The 13,088-nt window shown below is 56.3% G+C and overlaps 1 long non-coding RNA gene across 1 annotated transcript; it reads right to left on the bottom strand.

Annotated features, from left to right (window-relative positions):
• Window positions 1-741: 741 nt before the first annotated feature.
• LOC122184243 lies at window positions 742-2,965 on the bottom strand. Its single transcript, XR_006180511.1, has 2 exons — window positions 2,652-2,965; window positions 742-1,710 (listed from the first exon to the last, which is right to left on the bottom strand). It is a non-coding gene; the product is annotated as an uncharacterized LOC122184243 (long non-coding RNA).
• Window positions 2,966-13,088: the final 10,123 nt, after the last annotated feature.

Here is a 13,088-nt window from a genome sequence, read left to right as displayed (position 1 = left end):
TGCTTTCCTGGAGTCCCCAATCAATACAGACCTTGGAGGATGAATGCGGGCTTCAAAGAAAAGCATCAGTGAACAATTGAATGCTTTTAGCTCCCGGATGGCTGCTCTGCCTGAAGCAATGAGTGAAATACAGCACCAGGCACCCTGCACCTCTCACAATTATCCCTTACTCGTGCCACTGAAGGACCCTCTGCCCATCAGGCACCCCTGTGAGAAGAGGGCTGGTGGCAGGGAGGTGGGCACTGAGGAGGAGCTGTAAATTTGTGCCCAAGTCGTGGTTGTGCTCTCTGGAACTTCTGTGCTCTTTGCCCTGTGTGTTGGCCTGTGCTGGTCCCCACACAACGCCTGTGCCAGCCCTGCAGAGTCCCCTCCTCCTGCTCTGTTTTGCTTTGCTTTAATTGTGCCATGTGGAAAGTGGGTCAGGAGGAGCTGGGAAGGCAGCATGCTTTGTGCAGGGGATCTGCTGCCTTGAGTAGCGGTGACACCGGGCTGGTGGCCACCACACCTCCCATTGCCAGCAGTCCTGCCTGCAGTCCACGTGCCCAGAACTGCTCTTTGTAGGCTTTTGTAGGCCTGGAAGGTGCAGAGAGGTGCTCTTCCATTGCTCTGCTGGAGACACAGAACGCTCCGGCTCCCCGCTGCCTGCTGTGCCACTCTGCAGCATGCAGCAGCTTTACTCGAAAGCCGAGCAGGGTGTGATGGTGCTGCAGAGAGGGGGGGAAAAAAGCAAAACAAAACAAATCACAGCACGTTTCTTTTTTGAGCTCCCAGCCCCTTCTCTGTCATCCCTGCTGGAATGCGCCTCCGAATTCCTCTCTGCGTGCTGCTGCTGGCTTTGCCTCTGATTGTTTGCAGCGATTGCGTTTTTCCCACACTCCGGATCACAGTGAGGGATCACCCGTGGCTCCGTGCCGGCTCCCTGTCAGCCCCAGCACAGTGTGCAAGCGCGGGCGAAGCAGCAAGTCGAGAGCTCTGGTGGAGTGCAGTGGGCGCTGCGTGATTCGGATCTGAATCACCCCGTGTCGGGGCAGCTCCCCTCTGCTCTCAGCCCAGCACCTGCACCAGGTGCACAGTGGGCAGCTCCTTCACCCCTCGTGCTGCACACAGCCACGTGTCCATGGGGTTGAGCAGGGTGAGAGGTGGAGATGGAGCTCTTGTCTTTGATGTACTCCTCATCGCTTTGGTCTCTGTCTCCATTTCAGATGTCTTCACTTGCTGGCGAAGCTTTGGGAATGCTCCTTCACCCGAGCAGCTGGGTTTTTGCTCTCAGTGTCCTGTGATGAGGGAAGAAGTGGCAGCAGGGACTGTTTTTAACTCCTGCACGTTGTTTTTTCTGCTGAAACTGTGTTCCCTGCTCTGTGCACGCAGGGCAGCTGTGGTTTCCATTAGCCTGGACACAAAGGAGAGGTGCCCATGCCTGGGTGTTGGGATGTCACAAAAATGGCTGGGACCAGCTGTGGCCCATTCCCAATTCCATGAACGTGGAAGGCAGGACCCACCTATGCTCTCCATTGCATTAGCCAAGCACCTGGCAGCCATTTCCACTCTCAGCAGCTTCAGGTGCCCTTTTAGAGCCCCAGAGACCTCCAGGAGGTCAGGATGCATCTGCAAGCCAAGCACCAAAAATCCAGGCACTCCAAAGCAGCCTCCGCTCTCTCCTATTGATGTGCTACGTTTTCCAAAGTGACTCCATAAATAGTTAAGTCTGATCTGTAGGTTACAAAAGGAGAAGCTGCTGTGTGTCTGAGACCAGACAAATGACCCCCGAGGGGCTCAGCACCCCAACCACACCATCCAGCCCCAGCAACAGGGATTTGCTGGAGGCCACCCGCAGCCCCAGCACCCTCCTGCCTCCACACCCAGCTGTAATCTCAGGGCTCAGGGCTCCGAGCATGAGTAAACTCACCTGTTATTTGCAAGCAATTCACCCACAAGTACTTGACAAACATCAGCCTGTAATTAAGTAAATAACACAAGCCTTCTCCCCTGTTATGCAGCGCTCCGGACTGACTTCTGTTTAAACTGTTTTATTGCGAAGAGTTTTAAATCACTCTTTTTATTTGAGATGAGGCAAAGGCTAAATGGAGAGAAATAAAAATTGGGAGAAAAAGGCCTGGATGGGCGGCTGCCAGGCTCAGCCCTATCTCTGCTTTTCTCATAGGAAACCCCCATAAAAGCTCTGAGAACAGGACACCCGCAGCATCGCCTTCTGTTCTGCTGCTATCGCAAACCAAACATAGTGGAAGGTGAATGTAAACAGTTTCTTCAGCCCGATCAAATCGCCAGATGTCAAATTAGCGCACTCAGTTAAACCTCGGCCCTAATTGTGCTGTGTGCTGTGCAGGCACAGCCCTCGGGGAGGGGACACCTCTTGGCTCCCTGCTTCCATTCCTACCCCCCGAGCTGGCAGTGCAGCCCGTGGCTGGGTGTGGGGCAGCCTCCCACCTGAGAGAAAGAACCTCCTGGGTTCCCCCGTTCTGGGGAAGGGGCAGAGCCACTGCAGACAGCCGTGCCCTCCAGCTCAGCATCTCCCCTCCGCTCCCCACTCCTGCCTCCTCCAGCAGCTCTGCGTCTCCTCCAGCCCCTCTCCCAGCTGCAGAATTGCAGGATGCAGTGATGCACCCCCAGCTGCTGCAGCACCCAGCACTCACCGCTCTGCTGAGCGCAGCCAAGCTCGCCGCACGCGATCCCCAGCCGACTGCATGCACACGCAGCACAAAACCGCGTCGCCGGCTGCCCATCCTGCTGGCCATCCTTATCACGTTTTCTCAGTGGCAGCTCTCCCTCCTTCCCCACACAATGAAGGTCAGGGCGCAGGGGGACGTTTGGTTCCTTGCCATCAGCACAGCCTGATTTTGTTGGCTTCTCATCCTTCCTGCCCAGCAGATCTCTGCTCCCTGCATCCCGCGCTCCTCACCCCGCGCTGCAGTGCAGCACAGCCCGGCACGGATGTGATGCTGCTTGTAGAGGCTCCCACCCGAGTGAGCCGGGAAATGACCAAAACGGGAAATTATTGGGAGTAAACAAACATCTGCAGCTTTGCCTTTTTTTCTTTCTTTTTTTTCATACCACTTAGAGGATTTTTTTTACAGCACTCGGCCGTTTCTAAGGATGGGAAAGGCTGTCCCACTGCAAACCCACTGAGTGACCGTGGCCTGGGGGACGTGAAACAAAACTATTTTGTCTGTTAGAAGAGCAAGCACTGTGCTGGCCAAAGACAAATTGAGAAATGGCCTCAGAGGAGCCTCTGCCAGTGACTGCTGTGTACATAGGTGGCATAACATGAGGTCGGAGAGGTGACGGTGTTGCTGCTGGTGTCACCTCAGACTGCAAAGGGGAGCTCAGGCTCTTATTAGACAGCAGATCATCCACACAGGAGAAACCCTTTGGGTATGTAGGAAGCTCGCTGGTTTTCTGCTTCGCTGCTCTCCTCCTCTTCTTGGGGAAAAGGGAGCTCAATCCAGCAGGCACCTCCATGCCCTACAGCTCCCAGGTCCGACAGCAGAGCCACGGGCTGGGCCATGTCCCTGTCCTGAGACACAGAAAGAGGTGGCAAGGATCAGGGATGTGGGTCTTGTAGTGCTGGTGACAGCAATGATCACACGATGATCTCCACAACCTCTGGTGGCAATGTGGGCCAGGCAGGAAACCAGCGCTGGGCACTGAACTCCTTGTGATGGAGAATGTGAGCCCAAGGTCTGCCCTCCCCCGGGCTGCACTGACCCACCTAATGCCCGTGGCTCTGCCCTGCCATGCTGTGCCATCCCACAGTGTGCTATCCCATCATGTGATGTGCTGTTCTGTGCCATGCCAAGTGAAACTGTACGTACTGTGCCATGTTATGCCATTCTGGCCACGTGCTGGTACAAGCGAGGAGCCCACGGAGGCCACAGCATGAGCTCTGCAGGCTGCTGTTCACAGAGGCTGCAGTGCCGCAGTAGGAGGAGAGCATGGAGCCAGCTGGGTTTTCAAACCCATTGGTTCATGGAGGAACAGGCAAGGGAGGGGCAAGGGAGCAACTTGCCTCGTAATTACTTTAATTAAGCAGGCTCACTCCGAGCAGGATCCCACACTGAGCACACCATGTTGGGCTGTGCCTTGCATGCTGTGGACAGGTGCCTCCCTGTCTCCTACCAACGCAGCTGTCCCTGGAAGGGTGACAATCCCTTCCTGTCTCCACTGCCCTGGTGGGAGCTCTGGCCATGCTCTTCCCCAAAGGTGGTTGCCAAGAGGCTTCCTCATCCCCACCAGGAAGCAGAAATCATATCCAAGGGTGCAGCCCTTAGACACGATGACTTTTGGGAAGCTGGACATACACCAGCTCCATGCAAGCTGTCGGGAAGGGAAGGTGAGGGAGGGCTCCCAGTGATGCTCGAGGGCATCATTAGGGTCCCTGCGTCCTGGTAGCATGGGGCTGCCAGGACCTGCTGTGTTGTGCAGGACCAGGCAAGGTGCTGTGTGTGGGATCTGGCCCTGGGGCATTCACTCAGTTCTCGTCCAAGTGACGCAATGGAAAGCGGCAAGCAGGAGCGTGCCTTGCCCCTACTTGCAGCCCTTCCAGCTGTAGGGCTCGATGCTGGAGATAACCAGCCTTGATGGGACAGCAGGACAAGTTCCAACACTGCTTCCCAGTGCCTGCTGCCAGCTTCAGAGCGTGAGAAAATACCGAGCAGGGAGAGAAGGATCAGCGGCGCACGGATGTTTAGAGATGATTGATATTTTTATGGTGAAGTTGGGATTTTTGGGTTCCTCCATCTCTCCACGTGGCAAGTTGCTCAGCTCGGGCTTGCATGCACATGTTGGGCATGGAGCTGCCCATGGGTGACCAGGGGCCGGATGATGCCCACACTCCTCCCCCGTGGCCGGCAGCAGGCATAGCCCTGCAGGCAGTGCATTGCCCATGGTAGAGCAATGGGTTGGGCTGGGCCCCCCAGAGTGGCCAGTTGGGAAGGAAATAAGCAAAGCTCCACCAGCAGAATCACCCTGGCAGTGTCTATCCATCTCCATAGTCAGGGACATAGTCAAACTCACAGCAACACTAATGAGCTCACCTGAAGGGAGACATTTGGGGGTTGGACTCGATGATCTCTGGAGGTGCCTTCCAACCCCTACAATTCTGTGATTCTGTGTGATTCTGTGACAGCTCGGAGCTGGGATCAGCTGGGGTGCAGCTGAAGACCAGCTGCAGGAGATGGAAGATGCAGCAGAGGCAACTCACATGTGTTGCTTTTAAACAGGCAATGAAATAACCCTTAATTCTGATCCTTCCAACCCGATCCTTGTAGAGATGCTCCGAGCATTGCATTCTACTACTCTCTCCAGTGCTGCAGAACAGCAACCAGCCCTCGTCTCCCAACAGGTTGTGGTACATGTCCGGGCATAAGCCAGCTCCCTGCTGCAGCCAAGGAGCACTGCATGCTGCCTCGTGCAGGGTTTGGTGCGGGCAGGAGCTCTGGGTCAGGTCCCCATCATGGCCCTGTGTCCCTCCACGCTCTCTAAGGGGAGAGAAAAACACGAAGGACAAAGCTCAGCACTTTGGAGAAGAGCCCTTTCTGCTGGTCCAGGCCTATGTGACTTTTCTAAGTGAAGCTGCAATTGTAAAAAATGGTATTTTTCCTAAACAAAAGTGAGACTGAGCCACAGCCTGAAGGAATCGAACAAAAAAGGCGCAGCCTGCTTGAAAATCAATTTCCTTGAAGAGCGGCTGCTTGGGGCAAGGAGAGCCTTCAGGCAGCCCAGAAACAGGGATGCAGATCCACCCGGGGAATGGGGTGCGCTATCAATTAATTGGGAGCCTGCCTGTGTTTCCTGTTGTTATTTTTGTCTGCGTGTGCAAAAGCAAAAGCCACACGCCTTAGAAGCTCAACACGCACTCTTTGCCTCCAGCGCTCCCAGCAAACGCGTGTTTCCGCTCAGCGCCGCAGGTTTTGCTCTCGCCTCCATCTCGAAGCAGGGACACGTGTGGTTTGGGATGGGAATGGTGCCTCCAGGCGCTCCACCTGCCCGCTCCATGCAGGAGGAGCCTCACACCGTGGGATTTTCATCCCGTGGAGCGGCGGCACAGGGCAGCGCTGCGCCTGGGCACGTGCCCTGAATTGCACAGCCGCGGATTGAGCAAGGTGAGATCAGCAGCCCATCCGTGTTCTCCTTGCAAGCATCACAAGCAATGCCAGCAGTGCCCAACCCCGTGGCTGGCATGGCCTTTGGCTGCATGTCTGGTACGTCCCATGTCCCCACCAGCACTGCGCTGCCCCAGGGCGAGGGTGAGCCAAATGCAGGATCATCACGGAAAGCCCCAACCATCCGTGTCAGTGCCATCACAGGGGATGTTTGGAGCTCTCCTTGTGCTTTTGCATGTTGCTGAGCTGTCCTCTGCCCCTGTCCTACCCCACTGGAGGGCTCGATGCTGTCCTGGCTGGAGCTGTTATACCTGAGCTGGGCGATACCTAGGAACAAAAGGTTGGGAGTTTAATGTTACACCATGAAAACAGCTTGCTGGAAACCTGCCACCGTTCATAAATAAACAGGAGACGAGCCCCAACAAGCCTGGCTCGTAGTGACACAACACCCTCCCTTCCCTGTGCCCTCCTTAAAGCACCATGCGTGCAGGAGAGCATCCTCCCTTCCACGCTCTCTGGAGGCAGCTACCACACAGCAGCCCAGCATGGCTGGGCCCAGCAGAGCTGTGACACTTCTGTCCTGATCCCCCATCTCAGCCATCTGTCTCCTGATCCCCCACCACAACCACTGCAGCCATCCCTCAATGCCCCATCAAGGGCACTCGCCACTTTGCTGCAAGATGATGGGGAGACCCCTGTGTGGGTGAATGCCCATAGAAAAGCCCATGAGTGGTGACTGACAGCTGTCCATCAGACGGTGACACGGAGGGGGCTGGGAATGGTGATGGTTTGGGTGCATCTGGCTCCGGTGGGGTCTGAGCCAAACATCTGCCTGCCGGCCTCCTGATAAAAAATGGTGTTTTCATAACAGTGAGATTTGGGGGGAGGGTGTGTGGGGGGGTGACATTTCCAACAGAACTCTTCTCTAGTGCCGGAACAGCAATCATTTTTATCACTTTTTGGCTGCCAACCAGATTTAAAACGGTCTTTCAGTGCAGAAACAGAGCTTCTGTTTGTTTGTGGGACATCCACATTCCCAGGGTTTGACAGAAATGACTATTTTCTCCCTTTTTAATTCCAAATGTTGACATAGGAGTGAAACGCTGCCTTTGCTGCCAGGTCGTGGCTGAGTGGAGGAAGGGCTCTTTGCACGAGGAGGGACTGGGACGTGCTGGGCTTTGCCTATGCCCTGTGGATGCAGCACCTGAACAGGAGAGCTCAGAGCTGCAGTTCCATCCCTGCTGCACCAGCACCATGAGCTGCAGAGCCACGAGTGTGGAGAAAGGCAAAGCCAGCAGGAGCAGCACCACCATGCCCTCCTGTCCTGCTGTGTTGGGCAAGAAGCCCGGAGCTGGGGTCCCGCTTTGCAGAGATCCCTATCCCAGGGTGCCCAGATCAGTGCAGGGCTTGGGTCCCTCTGCAAAGGGAGCACATGGGAGCGTGATCCCAGGGCTTTGCACTGCCCGGCGCCGGCAATGCAGCCCCATTCTGATCCATAAACTCAGCACGCCCACCTCCCCTTTCCATGCCCTCAGGTGATGGCCAGGCCAGGCGAGAGGCAGCACATCCCTCTCTGGCAGCAGCCCAGCCCTGAGCAGCGCAGGGCGGTGGGAAAGCAGAGGTGTGTGCACCTGCCTATGGCTCCAGGGAGGAAAACAGAGGGGGGGAGATGGGGGTGTGTGGGGAAGGGTAAGGGGGGAGAAGCAGCATCCCCTGTCTGGGAGGGAGGAGGCTGGAGGGGGGCCAAGCCAGGGAAAGAAGCCACATGGACTTGTCTCCAAGTCTTTGATCCAGGGTATGAGGATGGGAGGAGGGTGGGACAGCAGGTGCCCACCTGGTGCCGAAGGACAAATTTGCAGGCCGGGCCATGAGGAGTTGCTGGATGGCCTCACCGAGGGCTGCAGCTTGGTGCCTGCAGGCTGACTGCTCTCAGCAGGCGCAGCAAGTCAAGGCCAGAGCACAGGGGGGGTTCCCAGGTCTCTGCCCCTGTGCCAAATCTGGTGCTCAGGAAGCTGCATCCTTCCTCTGGGTAACACCGGTGCCAGATTCCCAGGGAACTTAAAACAGAGCAAACTCGGTCCAAGGCACAAATCCCAAAGGTCCATGGCTGGAGGGCACGGGGGAGAGTTCAGGGGGAGAAAAGACAAAAGGAGAATCAAAACCTTTTTTTGCAACCAAGTGCACATTTTCCCAAATCCTTTGCAGGAGAGGCTGTAATTACTCAGACTCGCCCTCTCTGTCTGCACATGGCTGCTGTGCTGGACGCTGCCCCAAAGCAAAAGTTCCTCAACTCGTTGGGGCTGAGCAGGGTGATGTCCATCTCCAGGCAGTGGGCAATAGGGGTTTGTGCAGTACCACAGGCAGTCTGCAAGATCTGCAAGACTCAGAGGTGCACTGTGTTCATCCTCCTGCCACATTCCTGCCCTGCTGAGCCCAGCAAGGGCGGCCATCAGTGTCCCATAGTTTTGCAACAGCGCAGTGTCCGGCCATGCTGTGCACCCGGGTGTGACAGCAGATGGCAATGTTTCTGTGCTCTGCCTATCTCTGCAGATCTCACAGCCCACTGCAACACCCCGGGAGCATCAGCAGAACCCCCAGGCCACATCCAGCCTGTGAAAGCACAGAGCATCACGGTCCAGTGGTCATAATGTGGGCAAACACCTCCACGTGGCTACTATCAAGGTCCCTGGGTACTTCTCCTCCATCCTACCCAGGATGTGAGCTGCCTCATCCCCTCCTTCATGGCATTAGTGCTTCTGGTCCCAGCCCAGGCCAGGAAGGGCAGAGGCAATGACAAAAATAGCCAACACTCACTGAAGCCCTTTCAGATGCATGGGTGTGGTGTGACTTTTTGGGCAGGGGTTGCTTTTTTCCATCCATCGCTGCTCCTCTGTGGCAGCTCTGCTCAGCCTCGCTGGGAGCTGGCAGCAGGGAGTCCCAGGGGTACCTCAGTGAAACACCACCGTCAGGGCACCCAGCAGTGCCAGCTCAGAGCACAGCACTTTCTGTCTCCTCCATGGAAGCAGTCCCAGCACATGGTGCAGTCGGTGTCTGGTTGTGCTCAGCCGGCCTCACTTGTGGGAGCTTTCTGCTTCCCAGACTTCCTCTTTCTGGTGAGATTTATGAATCTCAGATCACAACAATTAGGAACTGGGAGTGACCCAGCCAGCTTGCCCATGGGGCAGAAGGAGACCCGGCTGGTGACTCAGTGGCTTGTGGCATGCAACATGCACATGCTGCTGCTGTCACCTGCAGTGCATGGCCCTGTCCTGCAGGCATGCAGCCAGCTCCATCCCATGCAGCCAGCTCCATCCTGGCAGTGAGCTGAGCCACTCTGCACGGCTGCTGTCTCACACTGATGTCCCATCACAGGTTCCTTTTGCCCCAAGCGTGCATCAATGCAGAACACAGCTGTGTTCAGGGCTGAGCTCCCAGCAGCTCTGAGCAGCAGCGGAGCCCATCCCAGAGCACCCTCGCCCTGTTGGGGCCAACACCTCCTGCCAGGAGCTTGCTGGGATGTTGGGAGCACTTCACCAATTGCGTTTTGCCCCCTCAATATAAAAGCAAAGCAGCAGGCAGCAAAGTGCTTTGGTGCGTGGATTCACCTCTCCTGGATGGCACAGCACCCTCTGCAGCCCCTGCGGCCCCATTCCTCCCTCCAATGCCATCTCACCTATCAGGTAAGGACCTCTGCTGCTGCTCAGCCCCGAGCAGTCGTCTCCCTGGGCTGAGTCATGTGGCAGCTCTGCTGAGCAGAAGTGTCTGCTGAGGGTGAGCGCTCACCGCAGGGTAATGCGTGTTTCCTTTGTGCAAGTTAAAAATAGAGCAAAGCAGAGAGCAGAGAAACAAAGTGCTGAGTGCACCTCCGCAGGCACAGGGCATGGGGGAAGGAAAAGCTTGGTGCAGCTTCTGGGGAAGTGTTGCAGCAAGTGTAATTCCATGCAATACGTGCCCCAGTCTGGGGACTCTTTGCTTCAATGGGAGACTTGCACTTGAAAAGCCACTGTCAGATTTGCATGCAACAACATGTACGTAGTCAGTCCAGAAACAGCAATGATTGCCCTCTGGTTTGCAGAGCAATGTCTGTGGATTATGCACTCTTACCCAGGAGTAGCATCAGGCTGCCCTCAGCTCATGCAGAAGGGCTTTGACCACAGGCTCCCACTCCACAACTGGATTTTTGCATTCCTGGTGTGGGGAAAGCTGTGATGCCCTCAGAGAAGCACAGCAACCCCAGGGCTGGGGGCTCACAGCTGGGCCGTGCTTCAGCCCCAGTGCTGCCTTTGCCTTCACCCCTTTGGCTCTTCCCCATGCGTGCCATGGGAAATATGCTCTGCAGCACAGAGCTGGGTTTGCAGAGCCCCATCCCAGCACCACAACGCATCATTTGCTCCTGGTGCAGCACAGAGCCAGGCCAAGAACTGATTCTCTGCCGCTCGTTATCAGCACAGGAGTGAAAGCTGGAGCACAGCCGAGGTGGGAGAGGTGTGGGAACGCAGACAGGCAGGGTTATTTCCCCTGTGCCCTGCAGAAGGGAGGCAGGAAAGACATACAAATAGACATAATTGAGGCTAAATGTCTTAGGTTTTTGAATCAACATGCATCACCCAGAGCACAATCAAAGGCTCTTTAGTAATTTATTGACTTACCCTGAAGTGAAATTATCTGCGTGCAGTTATCACACCCACACCCACACCCACCCCTTCCTATTAGGTAACTGAGACCGTGCAGGCCACAGGAGGAGAGCAGGGCCGGATGCAGTGCAGCACAGCCCAGCAGTGGGACATGTCCAAATACGATCCAGACGCTGCTCTGGAGATATCTGCATGGGTTTGGGTGGCTCTGAGAGCTGTGGCCATAGGGGATGAGGAACCGTGCCCTATTGTGTGTCCCCATGCAGCTCGTGGCACTGGTGACCCTTCCTGCAAGACTGCAGCTGCAGCTTTCCGGGCAGAAAGGGGAAGGCAGCAGCCAGAGGAGCAATGGCTGTGCCCCAAGGTCAGGCTTGTTTTCAAAAGACGTGCAGGTTTTCTGGGCTTGCAAAACTTCCCCCTCCCTCCTCTTACAAAAGATTCCCCCGTTTGCAAAGCTGTGGGGCTCCCAGATTGTGCAAAAAGCCAAAATCTGTGAAGGAAAGGAATTTCAAATAAAAGTCCCTACTTAAGGTATCAGGTTTGCACCTGGCTCCAATTTCCACAGTGAGGGCCTCTCATGACTCAGTGTCCCACAACGGGCCCCCCCAGCTGCTCCATACCCAGCTATGCTGCTGTTGCCCAGCCCTGCCCTGGAGGAGGCACAAAATCTCTCTCACCCACCCTGTGCTGCAGACTCGAACCCCCAGGTTTATTGCTGACAAATGAGGCCGTGGGTCGGAGGAGGCCAATCCTTGCTTAGCTTCATTGGAAAGCACCAATTGCTGCGGCGTGCAGGTGCTCAGCTCTCACCTGCAAGGCACGTCCCGACTGGAGGCTCTGATGCCAGGCAGATCCAGAGGCTGGAAGTGATGGGAGGCTCTGGGGTCACTCCTGGTGCACAGGAGCCCACTGCCCCCTGCTCAGCTTGGCAGGTCTATCCCCGCCTGCTGCCGATGGCAAACAGCTCTCCCACAGCCCTGCTTCCTGAGCACCCCCCAAAAATATGGGAAAAGCATCACTGTGGTCCCTGCTATCCTGCCCCAGGCTGCAGTCAGGGAGAAGCACGGCTGTGATCACCCAGTGACGAAAGTCCAGAGGGGAACCGTGTTGCTTTGTGCAATCCCAGGCGCAGCAGTGACAAAGCAGTGCTGTTCCCAACGCTTCCTGCAGGACGTGGTGTGGTGGGGCTGCCCCATGTGGCACACACTGCTCCCTGGATGTCCCCACGCTGTCACCTCCCCTCTCACCAAGAACAGCCCAGGCTGCCCAAATCCAGTGTCAAACCCAGTGCCCAACCCCAGGCCTGGGCTCTGTTCCCAGCATATTCCATTTTGCTGCTGTGGAGAAAAGCTCTGTAAAAGCACCCGGAGTTTTGGCTGCAGCGGTGAGGTCTCATCCATCCCATCTTCCGCAATAAACATCCTCCTGGCAGCCGTGAGGAGCAAACACAGAGCAAAGCAAACCCACAAACAAACAGGAACATCTGTTGTAGAAACGGGTTCAGGATCCCACAGCAGGGGATGAATCACGGAGCAGCGCTCCTCAACGGGAGACCCCAGGAGCAGGAGTGGGACCAAGGGATGCTCCAAGAGAGCCCCGAGGCCATGCAGCCCCCTCGACTGAGGGAAACACATCCACCAAAGCCCCCAGGTTTGGGAAATGGGATTTTTTTCCCTCTTGTCCACCCCAACCCTATCGCACAGAGCCAGCTGCTCTGCGCAGGGGAAACTGTGAGTGCAAGAGACAAAGATAGCAGCTGAGGGGAGATATCGCCCTGGCTTCCTCTGGCAGCACATGGGCCCCCGTCCCAAAGCAGTGGGAGAAGCCCTTCCTTGCTGATTTTGTGGCATTTTATTGCAGCCTGGGCATTGCAGCTGTTGGCAGTGACTCGGCCAGCCAGGCGGGAGGAGAGCAGTGCTGCGGATCAGGGCAGGAGCAGGGGATGGATTTGGTGCTGTCCCCAGTGACAAACCCAGGCCCTGGGAACCATTGGCCACAGCTGCCCGGGTTCAGCTGCCATGAATTACAGACCTTCCTCACTGGGCAGAAGGCACTGCTTGGGTTCAGCCCCCGCATCTGCCTCACCAGCACTCCCCAGGGGGTTCCAGCCATGGGAACCATCAGCTCCCCCCGCTGCCATCACAGCCCCCAAAAATTACACCGTGCAGGATGCTACAGTGTAAGATCCATCTCTATTTTGCAGAGTCCCTATTTTGTACCCCTATGCATGCCCTATCCCCGCATTGCCCTACACTTGGTGTCCCTTCTGCACCATGCACGCACCAAGCCAGCCCCCCTGCTCCCAGCAGGATCAATCCCAGCGGGTTCAATCCCA

Source organism: Lagopus leucura, unplaced genomic scaffold (genome assembly GCF_019238085.1).
Source record: "Lagopus leucura isolate 7727_CA_CO unplaced genomic scaffold, USGS_WTPT01 Super-Scaffold_100022, whole genome shotgun sequence".
Taxonomy (NCBI): Eukaryota; Metazoa; Chordata; class Aves; order Galliformes; family Phasianidae; genus Lagopus; species Lagopus leucura.
Note: the sequence above shows the minus strand (reverse complement) of the source record. Positions and strands in the feature narration are given on the sequence as shown.